This window comes from Barbus barbus, assembly GCF_936440315.1.
Source record: "Barbus barbus genome assembly, chromosome: 16".
Classification (NCBI taxonomy): domain Eukaryota; kingdom Metazoa; phylum Chordata; class Actinopteri; order Cypriniformes; family Cyprinidae; genus Barbus; species Barbus barbus.
In genome coordinates, this window is record NC_136744.1 from 6,086,005 (window position 1) to 6,112,293 (window position 26,289).

The following is a 26,289-nucleotide window of genomic DNA, read 5'->3' on the forward strand; positions in this document are numbered from 1 at the left end:
AAAAAAGCAAAAACAAGCATGAAGAAACAATAAAACGTACTGCGAAATAGATGCATCTGGATCTAGGAAGTTACTTAAGTTTAATCAAAACTGTTTTGTCATCATAGACTATATTGATGCACACGAGCTGTTGTTCTGATTAAGAGTCATGATAGATAGAGTGTATGCTACTGGAGCGTGCGTGCGTGTGTGTGTGTGTGTGTGAGAGAGAGAGGGACAGAGAGAGAGAAAGAGAGCAGGAGAGGTGAGTGAATTCTTCAACAGGCTTGAGGACTGTCGCGTGCCATCGTCCTTTAGGGAACATCTGCCCCTTTCCCCATGGGGTGGTTTTGTTTATGTGAGAAACTTTGGTTCAGTTGGAAGAAAAATCAATAATTCACCCAAAACTTGTGCTGGCTAAATTAAAATCCGGCGTCTGCCAAATGTGACAACACATCTGTTATTTCTATTATGCAGGTATGATTCATAGCATAAATAGTTGAAATGTGAAGAAAAAAACAACAACAACCGTAAATGCATTTTTTATATATATTATGAATCTCGAGCTGTATGTATCACAGACAATTTAATAAATTTTTCCCTATTATTTTGTGAAACTACAAACGGATTGACCTATACTAACATATCTGCTGTATCAAGTTTTAAATCCTTAATTTTGGATTGTGTCTGTTCATTATTGACTCGTGTTTTTAAACTGCATAATGTTGATTTTATATAACTGCATTTTGCTGGGCAGAAAAAAAAAACAGCCTACAATATACAGGGAGCCATACTGTCACGAATCCTGGCCATGAACTTCCATTTGTTCACCACCAGAGGTCACCCGCTCACCACATGGACTTTCACGCTACACAGCACATTGGACTCCATTTCCCATCATCCATTGCACTGACGACACACACACAGCTGATTACACTAATCACACTCACAGCTGAGAACTATCACCCAATCACACACACTTTATAAACCTTGGACTTCCTCTCTGTCACTGCCGAGTATTGTATAGCGCATATCCTAGTGATAGCTACTCTACGGAGCCTACTCGGTTATTCTAGTCTAGTCTAGTCTAGTCTAGTCTAGTCTAGTCTAGTCTTGCCTTGCCTTGCCTGTTTCCTTGTGTTTTGATATCTGCCCGTGTCTCCTGGATTAACCCTTTGCCTTGCCCTTCGGACTCTGTTTTCCCCTCGTTTGGATCTTTGCTTGTGTACCTGGATTATCTCTCTGCCTTGCCCTATTGGATATGGTTCACCGATCGTCGACCCACGCTTGCCCTAGGATTACTCTGTGTCTTGCCCATGCCATACCTGTCTGCCGTCGTTTGACCCTGCCTGTGAATTGACTATGTTTATAAATAAATGTTTGCATATGGATCCACACGTCTCACGTCTTGTTCAACAGATACAGTAACAGATACAGTGCGCAATAATAAACCATAACATAAAACTGATTTTTTTTATTGCATATGAACATATATAACAACAAGAGAAATACAACGTTGCATATAAATGCCATCAGTACACAAGATTGCAAGTAAAATAACAAGTATCCAGGGGAAGAAATAAATCATAAAATAAATAAATAAAAAATAAAACCAATGAAATAATGAAGACGATAGAGTTTACTTGTCTATTTCAAATTTGCAGATAATATTAGAAGTCCTGAGAGCTTTTTTTGTTATGTATATACCATATATATACCATATTACAGTATTGTAAACAGATTCATTTAAAACACCAAAAATTAATTTATTTATTTGCTAACACAGTTCTCTTATTTCAATTAAATACATTACTTAAATAATATATATTTTTTATTTTTTTTCCAGATTTGTTCATATTACCTGGTGTTTTTCAGTAGTCAAACTTATTGTAATGAGTGAGAATAAAATGCATATAAAAGGTAATTATTTGATAGTTATTACAGCTTAAACTGTTTGCATCTTAAGGAATGTTAAAACATGGACATAGCAGGACCATAAAATGTTTTTATATATTGGCAAATCTAGCATTACCTTAAATTAATGAATGGTTAGAGATTACAGGATGGTTTCAAACCATTTTTGTATGGTCTAAATTGTCTTTAGTCAGACCAAAAAAGTGTTAAAGTGATAAATGAAGCATATCACAAATCTAAAGAAAAAAAAAATGTTATTTATTTATTCATTCATTCATAAATGACAGTCAGAAGCACTCAAAAGCCTCGGCCAGGAAACACGGTGCTCTCTTCACAAAGGAGATCATGAGATTTCCGACTACGCTTTGTCTCACAACTGTGGGCATCCTTGGTCAAGATACAGACTTTGTTATCTACAACACGGTTCCATACCTATCCTATCAAACTCAATTTAAACAACATGACAACAGTGCTGTTCTCCAGAGAGCGGTTATGCCAGGTTTTGAAGCTTCATATGACTGACCTTCCTCTCTTGGCCTGTCTGTTGGGTAATGACGTTGTGTCTGAACAGCAAATGCAGCGTCTCCACAACAGTGTTTTGGCATCATTTCGAAAGAAACACAGGCAAGTTCAGGGAGACGAGGTTTACGCTGTTGCATACTTCATTCATTTTCATCATCCCAGCATTTGGGCAACATTTGGTCTTTCCTCACTTTCGTTAGTTGAAGAAGAGAAAGAAGCTTTAGAAAAAGGCATATGGATATATTTACTTCCAGGCCAAACGTCCCCTTGGTTAGAAAGCAGCCGTCTCGTTCCTGAGTCTGTGTGTTTGATGGGCAAGTATGTACCGGGTGACATATTACAGGTAAAAAGAAAAAATGCACAGTGGGTCCAAACGTTTGAGGACACATTGGAAATGTGGGATTTAAAAAAATTATTTAAACATGCAATTAAACAGTTTTAGCATTTTGAATTGCATGCTATAAATTAAATGCATAACGTTTAGAAGTTTTCATGCTGGTAATTTGTCTTCTAAAAATGATTAAGAACGTTTTTTTTTTTTTTTAAGAAAAATAAACATTTTAAAACAGACTTTTGGACCCTGCTATATTCAACAAAAGCAACGGGCCCACCAGAAGTAACATGGCTTTGTTTGTTCTCTTACTAAGTGTTTCCATGTTTCAGGCAGTGCTAGAAAAACACACACGGGCAGAGTGTTTCCTGGTCTATAATGTGTTGGAGTCGTGAAGTCCAGTAACACTTTGGAAGATGAGGATGAAAAGTTTTTGAACAGGAAGATGATAATCATTTAATGATTTTTAAAGAAGTCTCCTCTGCTCACCAAGCCTGCATTTATTTGATCCGAAGTACAGAAAAAAACTGTACAATCTTGAAATATTTTTACTAATAAAAATAACTGTTTTCTATTTGAATATATTTTAAAATGTAATTTATTCCTGTGATTTCAAAGCTGAATTTTTAGCATCATTACTCCAGTCATATGATCCTTCGGAACTCATTCTAATATGCTGATTTTCTGTTCAAGAAACGTTTATTATTATTATTATTATCAATATTTATTAACAGTTTTTTTTTTTCAGGATTGTTTGATGAATAGAATGATCCAAAGATCCGCATTTATCTGAAATAAAAAGCTTTTGTAACATTATACACTATACCATTCAAAAGCTTGGAGTGAGTATCTTTTTTTTTTTTGGCAAAGAAATTATAGAAATTAATACTTTTATTTAGCAAGGATGCTTTAAATTGATCAAAAGATCATAATGACAAAGACATTTATAATGTCACAAATATTTCTATTTCAGATAAATGCTGTTCTTCAGAACTTTCTATTCATCAAAGAAACCTGAAAAAAATTATACTCAGCTGTTTTTAACATAATAATAATAATAAATGTTTACTGGACTAATTATGCTAAAAATTCAACTTTGAAATCACAGGAATAAATGACATTTTAAAATATATTCAAATAGAAAACAGTTTCAAAATATTTCAAAATTTTACTGTTTTTTCTGTACTTTGGATCAAATAAATGCAGGCTTGGTGAGCAGAAGAGACTTCTTTAAAAAAACATTAAAAATCCTTCTGTTCAAGAACTTTTGACCGGTAGTGTATATTGTTTTATAATGTATTTCTGTTATGTTGTAACTTGTATGCAACTGTGAGGAAGCCAACTAAATGAAGGAGAGCATTTTCAGTAACATCATTGTCACCATCATATAATGTCAAAAGGTTACATATGTAACCCTGGTTCCCTGAAGGGAACGAGATGCTACGTCGGAACGCTAGGGGAACACCTCCAGCGTGACCGTGCTCTGAATCACATATGTAATATGTCCAATGGAAGGGCGAGATGTCACGGGCGGGTGACGTAATCGACCAGGCAGCATAAAAGCACGTGCGGTGGAACTGGCGTCTGCTTCTAGGAATGAAGCAACCGCCGGCAAGGATGTTGGAAGCATGGCCTTGAGACACAGGTTCAGGGAACCAGGGTTACATACGTAACCTGAGACGTTCCCTTCCAGGAACTCGAGCTGCGTCGGAATGCTAGGGGAAAGGCCACCAAGAAGGGCGCGGTAGGCCGGATAGCTGTCATGTAGACCCTCAGGGTGGAGTGGGTTAACCCTGCGGGGTAGGCTGGATAGCCGTCATGTAGACCCTCAGGGTGGAGTGGGTTAACCCTGCGGAGGAACAGGCCTGCACGAACTCCAGAACTGTACCAATCGGGCAGTTAGCTGGGTCGAGCTGGCAACCTCCGCACCATGAAGTGAGGAGCTTTCACTTCAGGGCATACAGTTTCCTCGTAGAGGGAGCTCTGGAATGGAGGACGGTCTCAGCAACCTCGGTTGAGAGACCGGAAGCTATGAGCTGTGCCTCCTCAGAGGCCACACCCACGGCTTCCACAGCTCCAGGCGAGGGAGGACGATAGTGCCCCCAGCCTGTGAGAGGAGATCTCTCCTGACAGGAATCTCCCATGGAGAGCCATCGAGGAGAGAAATCAGGTCCGAGAACCATACTCAGCCTGGCCAGAACGGTGCTACCAGTAGTAGATTGACCTCGTCCCGGCGCACTCTCGCCAGAATTCCCGGGAGCAGAGCGATCGGGGGAAAGGTGTACAGACGAAGCCTCGGCCAAGTCGGATGCATAGCCAGAGGGTACATTGCGCAAAGAGGTCCACCTGTGCCTGGCCAAACACTCTCCACTCTCCTCGGGGTGAAGCATCCATTCCCTGGGCCTCAGCCCTCAGCCTCAGGATGTCTGATCTCTTGAGCACCAACACATGGTGCTCTCTTAGGTCTGGGAGAAAGTGTTTGAGTGCTCGAAACACGGCCAGCACATCCAGCCAGTTGATGTGCCATATGAGATGGCGACCACTCCACAGACAGCGGGCAGGGTGGCCACTTATGACCGCTCCCCAACCGGGCCCTGAGACGAGAACCAAGAACGTCTCCACATGTCTAAAGCACGTAGGCATCGCCGCGTGACCTTGAATGCAAAGTGGGTTTCCCCTTGTGGAGAACCCCTCGGTTCTGAGCCACCACTGTAGGGGTTTCATGTACAGCAGGCCAATAGGTATCACATTGGACGCAGCTGCCATCAGACCCAGCAATTTTTGAAACTGCTTGACAGTGAGTGACTGGCCTTATCTCACTCTCTTGACTGACGTGAGGATCAACTCAATCCGAGCAGGGGACATGCGTGCCGGCATCGTGGTCGAATCCCACACCACGCCTAGATAAGTGGTTCTGTGTACTGGAGAAAGCACACTTTCCTTGGTGTTCAGTCTCAACCCCAGCTTTTTCATGTGCACGAGAGCAACATCTTGATGTCGAATCGCCAGTTGCTCCGATTGAGCTAGAATCAACCAATCGTTGATTTAAAAGTGTGGGGTGAGAGTGCAAGGTCAAAGGGAATAACCCGATATTGGTAAGCTTTGCCCCCAAAAGCAAACCTCAGGGACTTCCTGTGAGTGGGAAGGGAGGAGGCGTGGAAGTGTGCGTCCTTTAGATCGATCGTGACAAACCAGTCCTCGGACCTGATCTGAGACACGACCTGTTTAAGCATCTTGAACTTCAGTCTGCTGACTGAGCGGTTTAACTGATGCAGATCTAAAATGGGACGCAACCCTCCGTCCTTCTTGGGAACTTAGAAGTTCCGGCTGTAGAACCCGGACTCTCTTTCGTGAGGAGGGACCACCTCGATGGCCTCCTTCCTCAAGAGAGTACTCTACTTCTCGTTCCATTACCAGAGCCTGCTCAGGGCCCACCAGAGTGCGATTCACCCCGTTAAATCGAGGTGGAGGAGAACCAACTGGATTCTGCATCCTCTCTCTACAGTGTGCAGGACCCACTAAGACACATTTGGCAGTAGTTTCCACGCTGCCAAATAGTCTACTAAGGCAGTCTCTCGAGACTGGCCTCTGGTGTACCTAGAGCTGCTAGCTTGGTGCCCTGAAGTGCAGGACCGGCAGGAGATGGCCGAACTAGCTACTCTAGAGACCCCCTCAGGGGTGGCGAGCTTCTCAGCTCCACTACGTTTCCGGGCGGAAATAACTGAGAGAAGCGCTCGCTGGAGACAGCTGCGCCTGGAACTCTGGCAGGGTTGACAGACTGGTCTCCCGAGGGCACTGGGGGGAGATGGACACCGTGAAATGTGGTGTAACCCGCTCGTCTCCAGAGGAGCCTGCCCTCGTAAGCCCTGGGCCACGGCCGTCAGGGATTCTCGGTCGAGGACCTCTCAGATTGAAGGACGGTCCGTAGATCCGGCTTAGTCTAGAGGCCTCCGACCCAGAGCGTTTGCCACCTCGGCCCCGCCGTGGGGGGCGCGCGAGTAGCAACGCTCTGCTTTTCTTCTAAACGAGGAGCTGGTATGCGGCTGGTTCCTGCCCAGCAGCCCCCTGAGCTAGAGATCGGCGAGGGAGGAACTGCTGGAACGTCGGTGCTTGTTTACGGGCCTCCTGGTACCTGTCGACGACAGAATTGACGGCGTCGCCGTACAGGCCAGAAGGTGCAAGTGGGGTGTCCATGAGGAAGACCCTATCTTCTCCTTCATGTCCGATAGGGTTAACCACAGATGTCTCTCAAATGCCACCAGCGCTGCCATAGACCTGCCGAAGCACAGGCGGTCTCCTTGGTGGCACAGAGAGACAAATCAGCGGTTCTACGGAGTTCAGAGACCAGCAGATTTGAGCTCCTCTCCCTTATCTAGCTCTTTAAGCAGGTCGGCTTGGTACGCCTGTAACACCGCCATGGTGTGCAGACACACACCAGCCTGACCTGCAGCCATGTACCCCTTGCCCACCAGCGCTGAAGTTGTGCGCAGTGGCTTGGTGGGCAAGGTCCGAGCCTTCAGAGACGACGCCTCACCAGGGGACAGATAGCTCGCGAGCATCTGTTCCACCCGGGGCATCGCTTCTGATATGAAAAGGATTCATAGAATGAACGAGAATGATGTAATGCATGCGTCGCCTCGACACCGCGGGCTTCCAGCCCCGAGCGAGAGCGCTAGATCTGGGGAATGCAGGTGGAGATAGGGCGAACCCGTCTCCAACCCGTCCGCCAGATCCATGTTGCGATCCCCGCGATCTCACTCGCTGGGGACTGGAACTGTACGGCAGGGAGAAGCACAATCAGCCCCCTTTTTTTTAGAGCTGACAGCACGTTGTCATTCATAATATGCTTGTCCAAACACTGCAGCTTTACAATGCTCATCGACGTCCTTCACGTCCACCTCCTCAGAGGAAGACAGGTGGAGCGTCGAGCCCTCTCTCTGGGGGGAAGAAACCGCAGGGCAGGCTTCCGATCCCAGAAAGCGGGCACTGGATCTGATTGGAAAGGAACAAGATAGGGGCTCGCCAGTCTTCATTCCCGCCACCTGATCCATCTGCGATTCCCACGATTCCCTCGGCACCGCGAGGAACGCTAGTGAAAGCTCACTCCTCAAAGAGAGCCTTCCAAGAGCAAGCATACGAGAGCTGACTCTGCGTGCTCTGCTCTCAAGCAGACCACACACAGACTGTGTGTATCCCCAGCAGTGATGTAGCGTTTGCAGGGAGGAACATACAGCCTGTAATGCGATCTGCTCGCGCCCAAGTGCTTGCACTTTTAGACATTGTGGAGCTTATTTCAAGTGATTGTGTAGGGACAAACAACACTAAATAAGACTCATAACACAGATTGACAGACACACACAGAGTAGCGGTTGCTGAATGACAGAAAGCAGACGCCGGTTCCACCGCACGTGCTTTTATGCTGTCTGGTTGATTAAGTCACCCGCCGTGACGTCTTGCCCATTTGACAGATTGCACATGTGATTCAGAGCGCGATCACGCTTGAGGCGTTCCCCTAGCGTTAAGAGGAGTTAATTTAATAATACTAAAAAATAAAAAAATAAATTAAAATTAAATTAAAATAAAAAATGAAAATATAAAAATAAAAGCTAAAATATACGGTAGACAGTTTGTAATACTAAAATAACACTGATTCCCGCGGTCATGGAAAAATCTGAGGAAATATATTATAAAACTTTGTTATCTGAGCTTGATGTAATTAGTAAAATCTTTAGAAGTCATGGAAATTTCCATGCTCAATAAAAATTTACTAATTATGTTCGACTACTAAATATTTTATTGGCTAGAAATTGCTTAAGAATTATACTTTTTTAAAATATTTTTTTATTGGTCAAAAGATGTAGTTAAGTGAAGTGTGATAAGTGTCATGTATTTTTGTTAAGTGCATTTTTGAAGAAATCTAGGCTGCAAGACTAAAGTTTTTATATAGTGATCTTTGGATAAAATAATTAATTTAATTTAAATATTATTTGTATTTTTCCTTTCTGTTGAGGTATAGAAATATAGGTTGTCCTCTTACTGTGCTGTTAACAAAAAATAAATCTCCATTGCTCTGTAGTATTCTGGGAATTGTCTTGTTTCTGTCCAATATTTGTGGTGTGGGCAAATATGTGGTGAACGTGCTGTTGAAAAGAAGGGCCTCACCGAAGGGGACAAAGCATATCAGATTTCAAACAGTCAAGACTACACTGTAATTTTGGAAAGGCTCTGTCAGTCAAATTATTTCATAACATACAAGCCTATTGCACAAATGCCCTTTCTGTGCCACTTTTAAGGGATTTTGCTTTTGCAATATTGCTCTCAGTTTATAATAACTTCTCTCTTTTTTTATAGATTGTTCTGGTCAGACTGTGTCAGTCAAAGAATTGTTCGTTTTTCCAGGAAATCCACTTAAGGAGCCGACCAGAGTCACTCCAAAACCCCTTAATAATCTAAGTATGTAACTGAGTAGTGTTCTACATATTTGTGCGTCGTAATGAAGCCACCTCACTTGGAGTTTCTCATGTGCCAAGCATTGCACACTACCGCACGTGATGCTGCTAAAGGCTGGAATACACTACACAACATTTGTACAGGTTTTTTTTGCCCTGACTTTCAGTCTGGATGAGTCTACTCTAGTTGCCGAATGTCAAAGCCAGTCTGCAGTTTGTGGCCAGTCAGAGTTGACAGACTTCACAGAAACACAGACTGTATTTTTTTAGCTTTATATAATGATTCCATTCAGTCAGAGGATTTCAAACATGTTTGAAATTTAGAGCCATTTTTAAAGCACATATTGTTTTGATTTGTCATGCATCTCCTAACTATGAGGCACACGTTTTTTTGTGTGAGTTTGTTGTGTTTGGAACTACTTAACAACTACAAGTCTGGTAGTGTGTGATCCTCAGCCGTTTAGTGTAAGATGCCCAGTTGTTTTTCTCTGTAACCATTCACAAAATCGGTAAGTGTATGATGTCTAGTGTTTTAGCGTCTGTTTTTATTTTAAAAGTGATGTAGTGTATTGCAGCCTTAAATAATCCTCTGATAATCTTAGGAAATCTATGTTCTGTTGTTAGTGTACATAATTCTCTGTTTGTTCTTTTGTGTTTCCTTGAATCAGTGATTGCATGACACAGATGCTTTGTGATAAAAAGAAAAAGGCCATATGGTTTGGTCAGTGCATTTTGCTGAATGCATATTTCATCACTGCATTACAGAGCATCTAATATGAGAATATTAGGGGATGTTGAAATATATTTCTGAGCCTGCAAAAGACAGAGAAGTGAATATAAAATGTTCTAGTTATTCTCTGCTAATATTTCATTTGCTAGATTTGTGAGAGCTATCTCCACAAATGTTTTTTTAAACCATTATTTAGTAACTACAAATTATTGTAAAAAATCATAGCCTTTAATATAACTGTTCAGTTATCCAATCTTTAAAGAGCTAGTTCACCCAAAAATGAAAATTCACTCTTAATTTTATTCACCCTCAGGCCATTGAGGTGTAGGTGACTTTTTCTTCTTGAGTAGAACAGTAAAGAAGATTTTTAGCTGAAACCGTGCTCCTGATTTATAAAATGTAAGTTAGTGGCTACCTGTATTTGAGGAAAAAAAAAATATATATCAAGGAACACAAAAGTAACACCTACGGCTCCTGATGATATATTGATGTCTTAAGATGTGAAACGTTTGGTCTGTGCAAAAAACTGAAGATTATTTACAACATTATTACCTGTATTCATAGCCTCATACAACGGGGAAATCTGATTCTTTTCCGTGAACTGGTACTTTTGGACAGCTCATTTCAATGAACTGCTTCAGTTCTAATGAAACGTGGATGCTTTGATGTCTAAAGAATATAAAGTGCATACATTTGTCTTTCTAAGCTCACCTTACAATGAGAAACCAAAAAAATATTAATTTCACGCTTTCATTCAAGTGATTTAAAGGGGACCTATTATACCCCTTTTTACAAGATGTAAAATAAGTCTCTGATGTCCCCAGAGCGTATATGTGAAGTTTTAGCTCAATATACCCCACAGATACATTTTTACAGCTTGTTAAAATTGCTACTTTTAGGGTGTGAGCCAAAACGCGCTGTTTTGAGTATGTCGCTTTAAATGCTGAGTGAGCTGTTGCTCCCGGAGAAGAGGGCGGAGCTTCAAGAGCTCCAGCTCTGCATTAGCAGTGCTAGCCTTTGCAAATAAACATTCCACTATTAATACAAGCCTGTTATCTTTACAGAAATTATTATACTGTGCATAATAAATTTGCATTTATGAATTACACAGACTGGGGGCTCTACGGGGATAAAAATAACAACATAGCTGGTCTCATGCTCTCACAAACTTTATAAGTCCCACTTCTGATTATGAGCTTGACAGCTTCAAGCGATCGATTCACATTGCTTTCGTATGCAATTTTTAACTACCACATTCCTATTCATGATCATTCTGATAGCACTTGAAGGCAGGATCAGTGAAAACAGACAGAGACAATGATAGCTTTAGCAATTAGCCTTACAGAGTGCCAAGAAGCTCTTTCAGAAAACAATTTGGAAAACAAACGCGTGATACTTACTTTGTCTGGAGCTGACGTTCACGCACGAAGCGTTGGTATTAATTCCTAAACATTTAGGGGATGTTACCGATTTTTTCCGGGATATTTATTTATGTTATGGCGACTCCTATGTTCATTAGTGCATCCCAAAACACAACACTTGTAAAGCCTCTTTGGCGCTGACATTGTATATATCTCTAGTAATGGTGGACCACAGCTTCTCACTCAGGGCTGCTAGATGCTAATAGGGCAGAGAGCATCACAAATGGGCAGGACTTTTTCCCCTCGGTGACGTGAACAGAGGGAGAATCTGAAACAGCTCATCTGGAGAGACTGTTTATGATTTATTGGTTTTATAAAAAAATGAGTTGGTGGATTTTTAACATTATAGGCTGGTTGTTTTCACACACTGCGGCCACAAAACTGTGTTCAAACAGCTTATAAAAGTGATTTTTGCATAATAGGTCCCCTTTAAAAAGTTAGTTCATCCAAAAATGAAAATTCTGTCATTAATTACTCACCCCGTATGTTGTTCCAAACCTCCGTTCATCTTCGGAACACAAATGTTTTTCATGGAATCTGAGAGCTCTCAGACCCTCCATAGACAGCAAGGGTCCTTACACGATCAAAGTCCAGAAACGTGGCAAGGAGATCAGTAAAATAATCCATGTGACTTCAGTGGTTCAACCATCATTTTACGAAGCTATGAGAATACTTTTTTGCTCGAAGAAAACTGAAATAACGACTTTATTCAACAATTTGTCTCCTCCACGTCACCCTATAGCACCATTTTGGAGAGTATTCACTGAACGTAAACAATGTAGGCTGTTCTGTGTCAGCTGCTTCACGCAGAAACTTTTTCTACATTGTTTGCACTTCGATCTGAACGCAAACAACATATCCGCGTGACGCAGCTGACACAGAATAGCATGCGTTGTTTATGTTCAGTGAATACTCTCGAATTTCAGAGATGAATTGTTGAATAAAGTTATTTTTGTTTTCTTTTGCGCACAAAAAAATATTCTCGTAGCTTCGCAAAATTACGGCTGAACCACTTATGTGACATGGTTTATTTTACTGATCTCCTTTCTATGTTTCTGGACCTTGATCGTGTTAGGATCCTTGCTGTCTATGTCTCTCCAGCTTCATTCAGACTGTCAGCCCAAATCCGATTTTGTGCATATCCGGATGGAATCTGATTTGAGTAACTGACTGTCCAAACAGCGTATCGCAACTGTTCATATCCGATTTGTGTGTCTATAAGCGCCGATCTGACCGGTCGGACTGAAACGGATTTCCAGAAATGCGATTTAAATAGGATTCCAAACCACATACGAATGTAGCTCAAAACAGATTTGCACAAATCGGATTTCATGTAGTTGCCGTTCAGACTATCTAAATCGAGTAATTAATGACATAATTTTCATTTTTGGGTGAACTATCCCTTTAACTGACTCTCATACAATTTGAACTTGTGGTTTTCGGTGATCAACAGAAGGGCCCCCTGATCTGATGGCTCTGTGGTTTAGGATGGACCCAGTGGTGAAGGCAGTCCAAACATTAACACTCCTGGATATCTTTGACCTGTATGAGTTTACTGAAGAGCTGAAGTGCTTTGACAGCCCTTTGATTGTTGTGATTTGTCTTGTAACATACATCGCCATTCAGGTGTGTTTAACTTTTCACCGTTGATGCCACGGACCACTGAGGTTTTCACTTGAATGTAAACAAATGGCTTTGTTCAGGTCCATTTGCACCACGTATGCTCTGTTAGCCTTTATTTATTAATGATGTGGCCTCATTACATTTCAAAAGAGTTTCAGCGGCGTCTCTTCAACGCTGTTTATAGTGTGTCCTTATCAGACAACTCACAAACCCTTGCATTGTGTACGATGTGTGTGGTGTGGTGCTTGATGCTTGTTGTGTATACATGAGTGTGATTTTCACAGCTTGCATGTAGAATAAAAACACTGTTTGTTCCTGGATCTAGGCGAGACAGCTTTCCCTGGAAGACGTAGATGCATATCTAAGCCAAGCTGTTTGTGTCAGACTCAAATCCTTCAGAGAAATGCAACAGCTCAGGGTCAAGAGTCATTTGCGCCGCCTCTGCCTTTCTGAAAGTATTGTTTGTACATGCATTCTCAACCGTTTTAACTGGGCTTGGTTTGGAGTCTTCTAGAAAACAACTGTGGTAATGTGTGTTATTTTATAACATACCTAAAAAAAAAAAAGACATGCCGTTTTTGCAGTTGGTTCGATTGCTAGGTGCAAACCAGATTTTGACTCCACCCTATTGTTGTGCACTCACGTTTCCATTAACATGACATTTATTCGTTTAGCAGACACTTTTGTCCAAAGCACCTTTAGAAATGAGGAAAACAACACAAAGTGACTCTTACAGACAGGGTTACGATAAGCTGTCCTAACAGCTATGTTCGCGCAGACATGATTCGTCATCAGGGCGTTCCGTTACACTATTGCAGACCGATCGAGAATGGAAGGCGTTATTATTGTTTATTATTATTATTATTCGCTTTGTACTGTAATGTTTTCTCACTGGTGAAGGACACATCAGGATGTCCGACAGTGTTGCATTCAATGCTGTTTCTCATCGTGTCCCTGGTTTGCCTCTGGTTTGCATGTTCATGTGGCTTTGGAGAGTGATTTGCAGAGAGGGTGACATCTTACGCTTTCAAAGCTATCCTCTCCGAAATTGCCTACCCTACCTTTAAGGAGGCAGTGAAGGTGCAGTCATATTTACTGTTGTGCAGCAAATTTTTGAAATCAACATAATTGATTTCGAAATCAATTATGGTTTTGAAATTATGATCATAATCTACGGAAGCGTATTGCATTCACTTGAGGAAAAAAAATCTACTCTGTTTTTCTGAATTAACGACTTATCTCAGAATTACGAGATCATTTTTCATTAAAAAAAGTTTTTGCTCTGTTTTTCTGAATTAACGACTTAATTATCTCAGAATTACGAGATAATCTTTCATTAAAAAAAAGTTTTTGCTCTGTTTTTCTGAATTAACGACTTAATTATCTCAGAATTACGAGATAATTTTTAATGAAAAAAAAGTTTTTGCTCTGTTTTTCTGAATTAACGACTTAATTATCTCAGAATTACGAGATAATCTTTCATTAAAAAAAAAGTTTTTGCTCTGTTTTTCTGAATTAATGACTTAATTATCTAGTAATTCTGAGATAATTAACTCGTTAATTCAGAAAAACAGAGCAAAAACTTTTTTTAATGAAAAATTATCTCGTAATTCTGAGATAATTAAGTCGTTAATTCAGAAAAACAGAGCAAAAACTTTTTTTTCTTTAAAAATTATCTCGTCATTCTGAGATAATTAAGTCGTTAATTCAGAAAAACAGAGTAGATTTTTTTTCCTCAAGTGAATGCAATACGCTTCCGTACATAATCAATTATGATCTCGAAATCAATCAGGGGAAGTCGTGGCCTAATGGTTAGAGAGTCGGACTTGTAATCCAAAGGTTGCGGGTTCGAGTCTCCGGCCGGCAGGAATTGTAGGTGGGGGGAGTGAATGTCCAGCGCTCTCTTCACCCTCAATACCACGACTGAGGTGCCCTCGAGCAAGGCACCGAACCCCAAACTGCTCCCCGGGCGCTGCAGCATAAAATGGCTGCCCACTGCTCTGGGTGTGTGTGTGTGTGTGTGTGTGTGTGTGTGTGTGTGTGTGTGTGTGTGTGTGTGTGTGTGTGTGTGTGTGTGTGTGTGCGCGCGCGCGTGCATGTTGGATGGGTTAAATGCAGAGCACGAATTCCGAGTACGGGTCACCATACTTGGCTGAATGTCACTTCACTATAATTGGGAATTTCACGCAAGGCTGAAATTTGACATTGACCAACAGAAAACTGACTACTTTTGTGATCTGGGCTTCACTCGCCGCTCGCCTTTGACTATGAATTTTTCTGGCCTGTGAAATTTCTTCAAAATTTTGCTAATGTTGACTTCACTTTGTCATGAGAAGTGCTAACAATAGACCTTAGTCGGGGTAGCTCCAAATTTAACTTTTGACTGGAATGAAAATAAGGTGGTGATGGAGAGAAATTCTGTGCATCCAGTGGATTGTACTGTTGCTTAACAACATACCAATTGTTCAGCTGATGATGAACAAAAAATTTAAATACTAGATGAAAACTCCAATTCCAGTTTTAAAAGTTGTGAGATTAAATCAATAAAGAAAGAAATAAAAGTCATTGTCAGCAGAATAAAGTGCTCATGGAAGAGATGTGTTTTTAGCCGTTTCTTGAAAATTGCGAGAGATTCAGCTATTCAAGTAGGATTGGGAAATCATTCCACCAGTAAGGAACAGTGAATGTAGTAGTTCACCTGAAAATGAAAATTATTTATTATTTATTTGTTTCCTATTTATTACATTAGCATCATATGCCATTAAGTTTCATTGTATGGACAAAAAAATTCGGTAACACTTAAAAATATCTTCTTTTATGTTCTATAGAAGAAAATATGTCATACAGGTTGAGAACAACATAAAGGTTTCAACATTAAGCCATGTTTTTTGTGAACATTCAAGTGTTGTTGACCTCATAGATCACATTAGTTACGACTTAACGCGATAGTGCACCCAAAAATGAAAAATTTGTCATCATTTACTCACCCCCATGCTGTTCCAAACCTGTATGACTTCGGTTAATCTTCTAAATAAATTATGATTTTTTTTATGAAACCTCAGAGTTTTCTGTTGGTCCATTAAAAGACCATGCAACCAAAACTTAGACGACCCAAAAGGCATTAAAGCATGCACAGGCTTTTGATTTGATGTGCTTCATGCATGTATGTATGTTTATATATAAATAAAAGATTAATATTAATAATAATAATAAATAAATCTGTTCATCAAATATAACGATCATATCTCTTCAAAAGGTCATTATGACTCTTTTTGGATCTTCTAAGGTTTGATGGAATTGACTTTCAGTGTAGGAACAAAACATGAGGGTAAGTAAATGATGACACTAAAACTACATTTTTGGGTAAACTATCCATTTAAAATAGCTACAATCGATGATAAACTGTCAAATCGGCACATGGCGATGCAACAAGTGGAGGCCTTCTACTTGAGAGATGCATCAGATTCTTTTGCTATTTGGAAAAAATGGCTAAAGAGACTGGAGGGATAATTTCTGGTTGCTTTGCGACATTCCTCTCAAAAACTACTCTAATTGTGGTCTGAACCTGAGAGCGATGCTCTGGTGACGGGCTCCGCGTCTTCCCCGCCGGCGACCACAGGGCTATTTCAGCTCCCACCCTAATTTAAGCCTCCTATGCGTGCTATTTCAGACACGGCCAAGGGCGGCCTGTGGTTACGCAGTGCTTGGCTTGAGAGCCCTCCCCACAGCGCAGATAATGGATGATATAGGGACAAATTAGAGCCTCTTGGGAGATATCCAGCAAGCCGCCTCCTAATTTACAGATCCTCCTGTGTCTACGGCTGTCCTTTTTACGTCTGGTGTGAATCCCTCCAGTCTGTTGTTTCAGATGCTGATCCATATCTCGCCCTTGACTGGTGAAACGCCAAGCTGTTGACAATACAAATCAACTATTAAGTTGTATTTACATTTTTACAGATTGTATGTTTATTTACTTTTGCAAATGTGGTCCGAGCAAAGAATTTCAATCACTCAGGTAGACAATGACTGACTCTGTATCTTTAATGCTTTGTAATGGCTGTTCATTGTGCACTTGGCTGCAGTATTTATTTATATATGATCCCACGTGTTTATGTTTTGTCTCAAGAGAAGTGATATGTCTGGGTTTATGTTGTGCACAGTATGTTGGGAGATGAATGATAGCGTTGAGGGATTGTGTATTTAGAGGGCGCGCACGGCAACAGGTGTTGGGTTGCTCGCTGACCCAGAGGCGCGTGTGTGCTCAAGGCGCGGTGGCGACAGCCTGCCGCTGGCCAGATGAAAGTGTGTAAACCTCTCCTGCCTTCCATGTGCCATGGGGTGGCGGGAGCACCTGTTACACGCACCATTGTTGTCTCGCATTGGGAGTTACACTGTCACATCTGCCTGAAATGTGAAAAGGGATGGAGGGGGTGTATTCGGAGGCTGTAAGAGCCAGACAGATGGCAGGAGAGTCTCCAAGGGCTGCCTGATTACCCCCCTCTAATCTACTTCCCCCTATGTTGCTTTGTCATAGTATGGGAATGTAAATGCAAGCTAAGGATGCCACAACACAGCATCTGCAAGGGATGAATTTAACGATTCCAGTTCAAGCATTCGAACATTCTTTTAGTACGTTTGTGGAACAACCCATATATATATATATATATATATATATATATATATATATATATATATATATATATATGTATGTATGTATGTATGTATGTATATGTGTATGTATAATTTTGGTTTGAAATAAATTAATACTTTTATTCACCAAGAATGTATTAAATTGATCAATATACAAGAGTTACAAGAGATTTTTTTACGATTATATTTATGCCTTTAATGGACAGTAAAGTAGAGAGCAGACAGGAAAGCATTGGGTGGAGAAAGGGGAGCAGGATTAGCAAAGGACCTCGAAATGGGAATCGAACTCGGGTCACCACACTCAGGTCACCGAGTGGGAATCGCACTCGGGTCGCCACGAGCTCAGTTGCGCTATGTGTCGATGCACTAACCATGAGGTTATTGGTGACAACACAAGAGATTTTTAATTAAAATAAATGCTGTTGTTTTTAACTTTCTATTCTTAAAAGAATCCTGACAAAAATGTATCATCGTTTCCATAAGAATATTAATCAGCACAACTGTTTTCAACATTGATAATAAGACGACATGATTCTTGAACAGCAAATCAGTAAAGGCTGACGACTAGAGTAACGCTTGCTGAAAATTCAGCTTTGCCATTAGGAATATATTACATTTTATTAAAAAAGGCAACTGTAATTTTAGCATGTTATAATATTTCTCAATATTACTGTTTAGATTGTATTTTTTTTTAAATAAATAGCCTTGGTGAGATTGTATATTATTTATGTCATAATCCTAAACTTTTAAAAGTTAGGGAATGTACATAGTAATATATCTTTCTCTTTCTCGCTCTCTCTCTCTCTCTGTCTCTGTATATATATATATATATATATATATATATATATATACAGTGGTGTAAAAAAGTTTTTGCCCACTTCCTTATTTATTTTTTTATTTTAAATTTTTTTGCATATGTCACACTTGAATGATTCAGATCTAATATTTAATATTACACAAAGATAACCAGAGTAAATGCAAAATGCAGTTTTGAAATAATGATTTCATTTATTAAGGGAAAAAAGCTGTCCAAACCTGCCTGGCCCTATGTGAAAAGTAATTTTCCCCTAAATCTAATAACTGGTTGTGCCACCCTGTGCAGCAACAATTGCAATCAAGCATTTGCAATAACTGGCAATGAGTCTTTCACATCGCTGTAGAGGAATTTTGGCCCACTCTTCTTTGTAGAATTGTTTTAATTCAACCACATTGGAGGGTTTTCGAGCATGAATGAACTGTTTAAGTTCATGCCACAGCATCTCAATCGGATTTAAGTCCAGACTTTGACTTAGCCTCTCCAAAACCTTACATTTCTTTTTATTGAGCCATTCAGAGGTGGACTTGCTGGTGTGTTCGGGATCATTGTCCTGCTGCATAACCCAAGTGCGCTTGAGCTTGAGGTCACAAGCTGATGGCCAGATATTCTCCTTAAGGATTTTCTGATAGAGGGCAGAATTCATGGTTCCATCAATTATGGCAAGTCATCCAGGTCCTGAAGCTGTAAAGCAGCCCCAGACCATCACACTACCACCACCATGTTTGACTGTTGGTATGGACTGTTGGTATGATGTTCTTTCTATGAAATCCTGTGTGGGTTTTACGCCAGATGTAACGGGACACACACCTTCTAAAAAGTTCAACTTTTGTCTCATCAGCCCACAGAATATTTCCCCAAAAGTCTTGGAGATAATCAAGATGTTTTTTGGCAAATGTGAGACGAGCCTTTGTGTACTTTTTGGTCACCAGTGGCTTTTGCCTTGTAACTCTCCCATGGATGCTGTTTTTGCCCAGTCTCTTTCTTATTGTTGAATCATGAACACTGACCTTAATCGTGGCAAGTGAGGCCTGCAGATCTTTAGATGTTGTTCTGGGTTCTTTTATGACCCCCTGGATGAGTCGCCATTGCTCTCTTGGAGTAATTTTGGTAGGCTGGCCATTCCTGGGAAGGTTCACCACTGTTACAAGTTTTCCCAATTTGTGGATAATGGCTCTGACCGTGGTTCGCTGGAGTCCCAAAGCCTTAGAAATAGCTTTATAATCCTTTCCAGACTGGTACATGTCAACTATTTTGTTTCTCATCTGTTCTTGAAATTCTTTAGATCACAGCATGATGTGTTGCTCTTTAAGCATGCTTCACTTTGTCAGACAGGTTTTATTTAAGTGATTTCTTGGTTCAACAGGTCTGACAGTAATCAGGCCTGGGTCTGGCTAGTGAAATTTAACTTGGCTTTCTAAAATAATGTGGTTAATCACAGTTCTGTCATGATTTAACAGGAGGGGGCAATTAATTTTTCATGTAGGGCCAGGTAGGTTTGGACAGATTTTTTCCCTGAATAAATGAAATCATCGTTTAAAAACTGCATTTTATATTTACTTGCATTATCTTTGTGTAATGTTAAAACTTGCTTGATGATCTGAATCTTTTAAGTGTGACAAATATGCAAAATATAAAAAAAACAAAAAAAAAAAACAGGAAGGGGCAAAAACCTTTTCACGGCACTATATATATATATATATATATATATATATATATAATATAACAGTACTGACTGAGTGAGTGAGTCATAGATCAATTCAAACTGATAATGTATGAATTTGAGACTCATTTGTGAGAACCAGTTCTATTCAGAGCCTGATGTTTTTTTTATTTTTCAAAAGCACTGAAGGCAAATAATTTTCATGGCATTCAGTTCCATTACTGGTTCCTTCCTACAAATACTGTACATGGTGCGACTCACACAGTAGTTCAACTCGTAAACCTGCTCCAGCTTTCACTGACTCATAAGGGAGTTAAAAAAATGAACAAATCACTGTTTTGAGTAATTCTGAAGTCACTCATTCGCTGAATTAGAATCAGAACCAGAATCATTCAATTCCATACAATATACAACCCATAACTATAACAAATCCTTTGCATTGTGCTTTAGAATCCGGTAACAGTGCATGAATCACTAGTACAAGCATATCAATACAGTGACCTGAACCAAACCAAATCATTCAGTTCCAGTATTTTATTTAAAACTTTTAAAAAATTTGTTCTTGATTCCCAGACCTTTAACGGCACAAGACTGGTTTCAGACACAGCCCACAATGTTTATTTAGTAAATGAAAAATTGAAAGTTCATTGAAATACCACACAAGACTCAGACAAGCCTCGTCTTGTCATGCGCGAATGTTTACAGTAGTAACATTGAGCAGATGTGCATTAAGGTATGGCACAGGTGCAGAGCCTGATCACAAGGCTGTAGTTTGCCATTAATGTTGAGCTGCGTGTCCTCAGGGGGTCCCGCGCTCCTTCAGGCATCTGGCTGGAGCAGCTCTCATTGTTCACTGTTGAAATGCTTGCAGAGCAGCTGCTGTTCTGGTTTGTTATCCCACTCTATACTTTTACAGCAGCAGGGTGGCATCCGCATTGTCCCGAGGCCTATTGACTTCCACGCTGAGCAATTAGCGGCTTTAAAGGTGCTAAGACTTTTACGTGTCTTTTTAAGCGGTTTAATCAAAGCCAGTCTACTTCATCCCGCTCTCTAAACCTTATGCATAACAGTGAATGTGATTAAATGCTCTCATTTCACCGAAGAGGCATGGTTACGAGGAGGAAGTCAGGCCCGTGTAAACAGCGTAATATTTCAAACGGCGGCCTGGCTCTCAATCTGTGCGCCTGGAAGGCGCGGACAGTGGGCTGCTGCTGTCACTTCAGCTTTATCTCTAGCCTCCCTTTTGTTTGCTTTAGTCTAAGCTGTGTTTGAGTGCAGAGCAGGTGGCAGACCAATTTTATGTTTTGATGTCATGGAAGCTAATCAGTCCGTCTCTTATCTCCTGTGGGTGGGGGTGGGGGACCAGGTGACCAGCGGACAGTTTGGTGTGTGTGGGGGGGGCTTTGCAAACATCCCCTTATCCACACGGCCACTTCAGGTGAGCTCTATGGGATCCCACCCTGCCTCCTTGCAGCCTGAGTTGAAATGCACAATGGGTATTGACAATATGATGAATTTGAAACCAAGCTACTGTAAAAATGGTGTGGTTTAAAGGAACAGTTCAATCACGTGAAACATTCTGTAATCATTATCTTGTGTCATTTCCAACCTGTATGACTTACTTTCATCCGTAGAACACAAAAGGAAGAGTTTAGCAGAATGTCCCAGCTGCTCTTTTCCATAAAAATACAGAGATGGTTGGCGAACACTGTCAAAAAGAAGCGTAATGGATCTGTAAATGTGATCCCTGAATATGAATATTTAACTAATTTAGATTTTATATTTTGTATGCTGAAAATCTGTTTATTTAAATTGTGGCAAATTGGAGTTCGTTACGAGAAGTGTGCATACCACTATAGTTTGATATGCCAATCTTGCTGTCAAATATGAGAACGTGAAAAATACATTTGTGAGCTGCAGTGCAGGTTTTTACCAAATACATTTTGGTTTCATTCTCACTCAAAGGTTTAACATTACTTTAGAAGACCTGGAATATAATTTTTTAACATTTTTAAGGTGCAGTCAAATTTGTGGAATTTCACAGGTATAAAATGTTCCATTGCCAATAAGTGTAACGATGCATGAAGCACCACTCAGAAGTCACGTTCAATCCAAGCAGATTTCTATTGATCAACACAACATATTTGCATGACCAATATGGCGAAATATGCACTTGGAACTTTTTTCGCCCTTAATTTTCTCATACAAAGATATTACATGACTTTGAATGACACTAAATATAGTTTTTAGCAAAAATTGTCAATAGTTTAGCAATCCATTAAGCACCGCTCACACAGAAGTCATTTTCAAACTAAGAAACTTCCTACTTGTCAATGCAGTTAATTTCCTTGACCAAGTGAAAACTTTTTCACCCACACACGAAACTCTGTACTGCACAGATTCCAAGTGAAATGGCTGGATTTTGACTGAACACATCTTTACATACTGTGTTTTCATACTTTTTTTTTTTTTCTTATGTGATTCTATATTTCCTCCCCCATGTAGACCCCTGTTGTGGACCCTAGGGCCGTCCAGCTCGGCTCTCTCTTTGTGCGGGGTCTGACCTACCTCATTGCAGCCAACAGTGCTTGTGGTTTCCCTTTCCCAATGGGTGAGCTCATGCCGTGGAAGACCTTTGACGGCCTGCTCTTCCATTCAAAGTATCTGCAAGCCCACTCAGGCTGTCTGAAAGAGGAGCTTCTTGAAGGAAATGTAAGAACAGGAAAATGCTATTGACCCTGTTTAAGCTTGGATGATCCATTCTCAAATGGTCGGTTGAGACAGATACTTCAATTTTGTTCTCACCGCAATGTGACTTTTTGAAGCCACACATAACCGGCCACACAGAGCCTTTGTTTTAGCAAAATGTTCGATTGACAAATGAGTGGGCGGTCTTTTACTGTTGTCTGGGATGCATCATAATGGATTGGTATTTGTTCTACAAATGCAGTGCATTTCTGACTATCTTTGACTGTGGTTTGAGCAGTTCACAAAATGTTTTAGCTCCACTTATGATCAGATCATCAAAGACTTAATAGCACATGTAAACAGGACCTAGCATGATCCTTTAAAAAAAAAAAAAAAAAAAAAAAAAAAAAAATATATATATATATATATATATATATATATATATATATATATATGTGTGTGTGTGTGTGTGTGTGTGTGTTGTGTCATGATGCACTATGCAGCTCTACCAAAGCCTATTAACATGCTAAATGAAAATCAGGTCATAGTATGGGCCACACATATTTTGTTTACTGGATTTGTTTACATGTCTTTGGTTTACTGGAAAACAGTTACAGAATCTCTTTTGTTTTTGATTGCTGTAATGTTTTTTTCCGTAGCCAAGGGACCAAAACATATAAACATGGGTTCATAATTATAAATGCAGTCAGGAACTAACTCGGACTGTGGATAGTCACCTCTCGACTTCATGGAGGTCTCCGTCACTATGACCTCTTTTGTATTTATAATGGCCCCAAAAATACTTTGAACACATAATAATGTCTGAATACATCAAACCAAGTGCACATCTGCATTCAAATGTCTTTTCTCTCTTATTTTTTTCAAATAAATGCCAGATATGACATTTATACATTTTTAAGAGTGTCCTTTCAGGATGACTGAATGGATTTGGTCATTTATAGATGCACATACTGGGTTGAGATTTTGAATATGTCATATGCATTATGCATTTTGTCTTTTAGTCCTCTTGGATGTCTTTGTTCATGTCTGTCAGAGAGCTGGTGCTGGAAGCCTGCAGGAGGTGCGGCGTCCCCATCCACAGCCGACCACGCAGACTACAACACAGAGATGGTGCAGATCACTTTAGATTTGCTTATCCCTTTCATATGAATGATTTTTTACATTGTACTTCATATGAATAATTTTTTATATAGTAAATTGTAGCTGGGAGTAGTTTGACCAGAATTATTTAATAAACAAACAGTCAAGAGCTGTAATTCTAAGAAATGTCTGAGGGATGGATGTTTGAATTCTTTGGACATCTATGGAGCTTTTCGCAAGCACAGATTCCTTGTTGACCTGGTTATGACTCAAACAAATGGAATACGTGCTGAGATGCCCAGGTTACTTGCAGATAAACAATAGCCAGCAGTCTTCATAACACTCTGTTTGGCACACTATTTTAGATCAAGGGGATGCTTTGTCATAACAAGAATAATTCTGGGTTACTTTTTATAGGTTGCAATCTATATTAAGTAACATAACAAGACAACAAAATTATATCGTGGTGGCTGTTACAAACTCCTTGAGCCCCTTTTGCTTTTTACCGCCATCCAGAGTTTTGTGGTTCTGTCCTAAGATTAAAAGAGACCTTATGGTGAAATTGTCTCCATCTGGTTTCCCTCTTGATGTCGACCAGCTCATGAACTGCTCATGTTGTGTCTTAGAGGCAAATTGGCTGCTTTTTGTCATCAGATATTTTAGTCCGATTATTGTAGAGTGGCCCAGTGCCTGTGCTTTGAATCTCAAGATTTGTCCTTTTAGATTGATGTTCTTTTGTTTATAGTTGTTTTTGGTCGTCTGGAATTCCAGCTAGTTTATTTTGTCATATGCTGTTCTTAGAGCATCTGTTGTGCACAACATGTTTTCTAACTTCAAAACAATCTGAACATTTTTTTTTTCTTCAGTTAAAGTATGTGCCAAAAATTTGAGCCATGTTTAAATTGTGATTTTGTATTTTATAAATAAGAAATATAATTAAATATACATATTTATATGTACAATAAAAAATACTTCTAAAGCATTTATTAATCGTAGTTGATGTTGATTCCAACATTCCCTAATAAATTAATAAAATCATCTAGTAATGTTATTTAATGGATCTGAGCTCACATGGACTAACAATGAGCAGTTGTATTTTTATTGGTAACACTTTACAATAAGGTGTCGTTTGTTAACATTAGTTAATGTATTAACTAACATGAACAAACAATCAACAATACATTTATTACAGTATTTATTCATCTTTGTTAACGTTAGTAAAAATACAATCATTCATTGTTAGTTCATGTTAGCTTACAGTGCATTAACTAATGTTAACAAACACAAATTGTGATTTTGATAATACATTAGTAAATTCTGAAAATAGCATTAACTAAGATTAATATATGATGTAGAAGTATTGTTCATTCTTAGTTCATGTTAACTAATGTTGTTATCTACTGTTAACTAATTAACCTTATTGTAAAGTGTTACCGTTTTTTTTTTTTTTTGCAAATGGAAAAATCATTTAGTAACAGGGTTGACTTCAAAAAGTTCGACAAAGATAAATATTTTAGGTCATTAGAATAGTTATATAGCATTATTACTGTAATATTATTTCAATTGCTAACTATAGTCAAACATTTCACAAAGTATGAGGTGGGATCATTTTAGGAGGGGATTCAGACATTCGATGCATGTTATTTAGCTAACTTACTTGTATTTCTTGCAACAATAAAACGTGGCATTTATGGCGAATGGTTAAAAAAGAAGTAGTGGAACTCCAAACTCTAAAGAGTGAAATTTTAAAAAAGAAACAAAATCCTGTCATCGCTCTATTGCCCTGAAAATCAAAACGAGATAGTTTGTCTTTCTTTTCTCAATTCAGTTCTGCTTCCTAAGCTTTGCATCTTTTCCCTGAAGTTAATTCACCCCATTACTTCTCTGTCACTAAAAGGATTGTTTTGAATCTCAGATGGTCTAATGTGTCAATTGCAAGAGGCTGTAGACGTATAAAAAAAATCTGGTTGTAATTTATGTACGTTTGAGGCAGTAATCATTGCCTTAGTCTTTTGGGGACGTGGTGGTGAATTTCGGAATTGTACGTTTCAGAATTGTACGTTTTATGTTTCCAGTGATGCTCCACTGCAAATACTAATTGTGAGAGATTCTAACCTCCAATTAAAACTGCATTTAAATGCTGCTTTTATTGTCATAGCGAGACCCGTGGAGGCTGATGATTTGCATCGAGAAAGAGGACACCAGCTTCATCACAGCAGCCCAGAGCTTCAGCACACTACCAGCACGGTATACCACAGTACACAAGACAAACACTGACATAAACAAAGATAAAAGCTTGTATGGTTTATTTGATATTTTAATAAAAGCATAACATCTTCCATAGGTTATAGACCAAGACATCCAAAGAGAGGAAGGTATCACCTCGCACCACGGTGAGCTCTGA

At 39.7% G+C, this 26,289-nt stretch overlaps 1 pseudogene across 1 annotated transcript; it reads left to right on the forward strand.

Annotated features, from left to right (window-relative positions):
- The first annotated feature begins 450 nt into the window (after window positions 1–450).
- Window positions 451–26,289, forward strand: LOC306882156 (constitutive coactivator of peroxisome proliferator-activated receptor gamma-like; annotated as a pseudogene). Its single transcript has 11 exons — window positions 451–456; window positions 2,181–2,758; window positions 3,079–3,175; window positions 4,797–4,855; window positions 9,098–9,199; window positions 12,800–12,972; window positions 13,295–13,387; window positions 22,602–22,808; window positions 23,807–23,915; window positions 26,044–26,132; window positions 26,230–26,289. The product of its transcript is annotated as a constitutive coactivator of peroxisome proliferator-activated receptor gamma-like (transcript).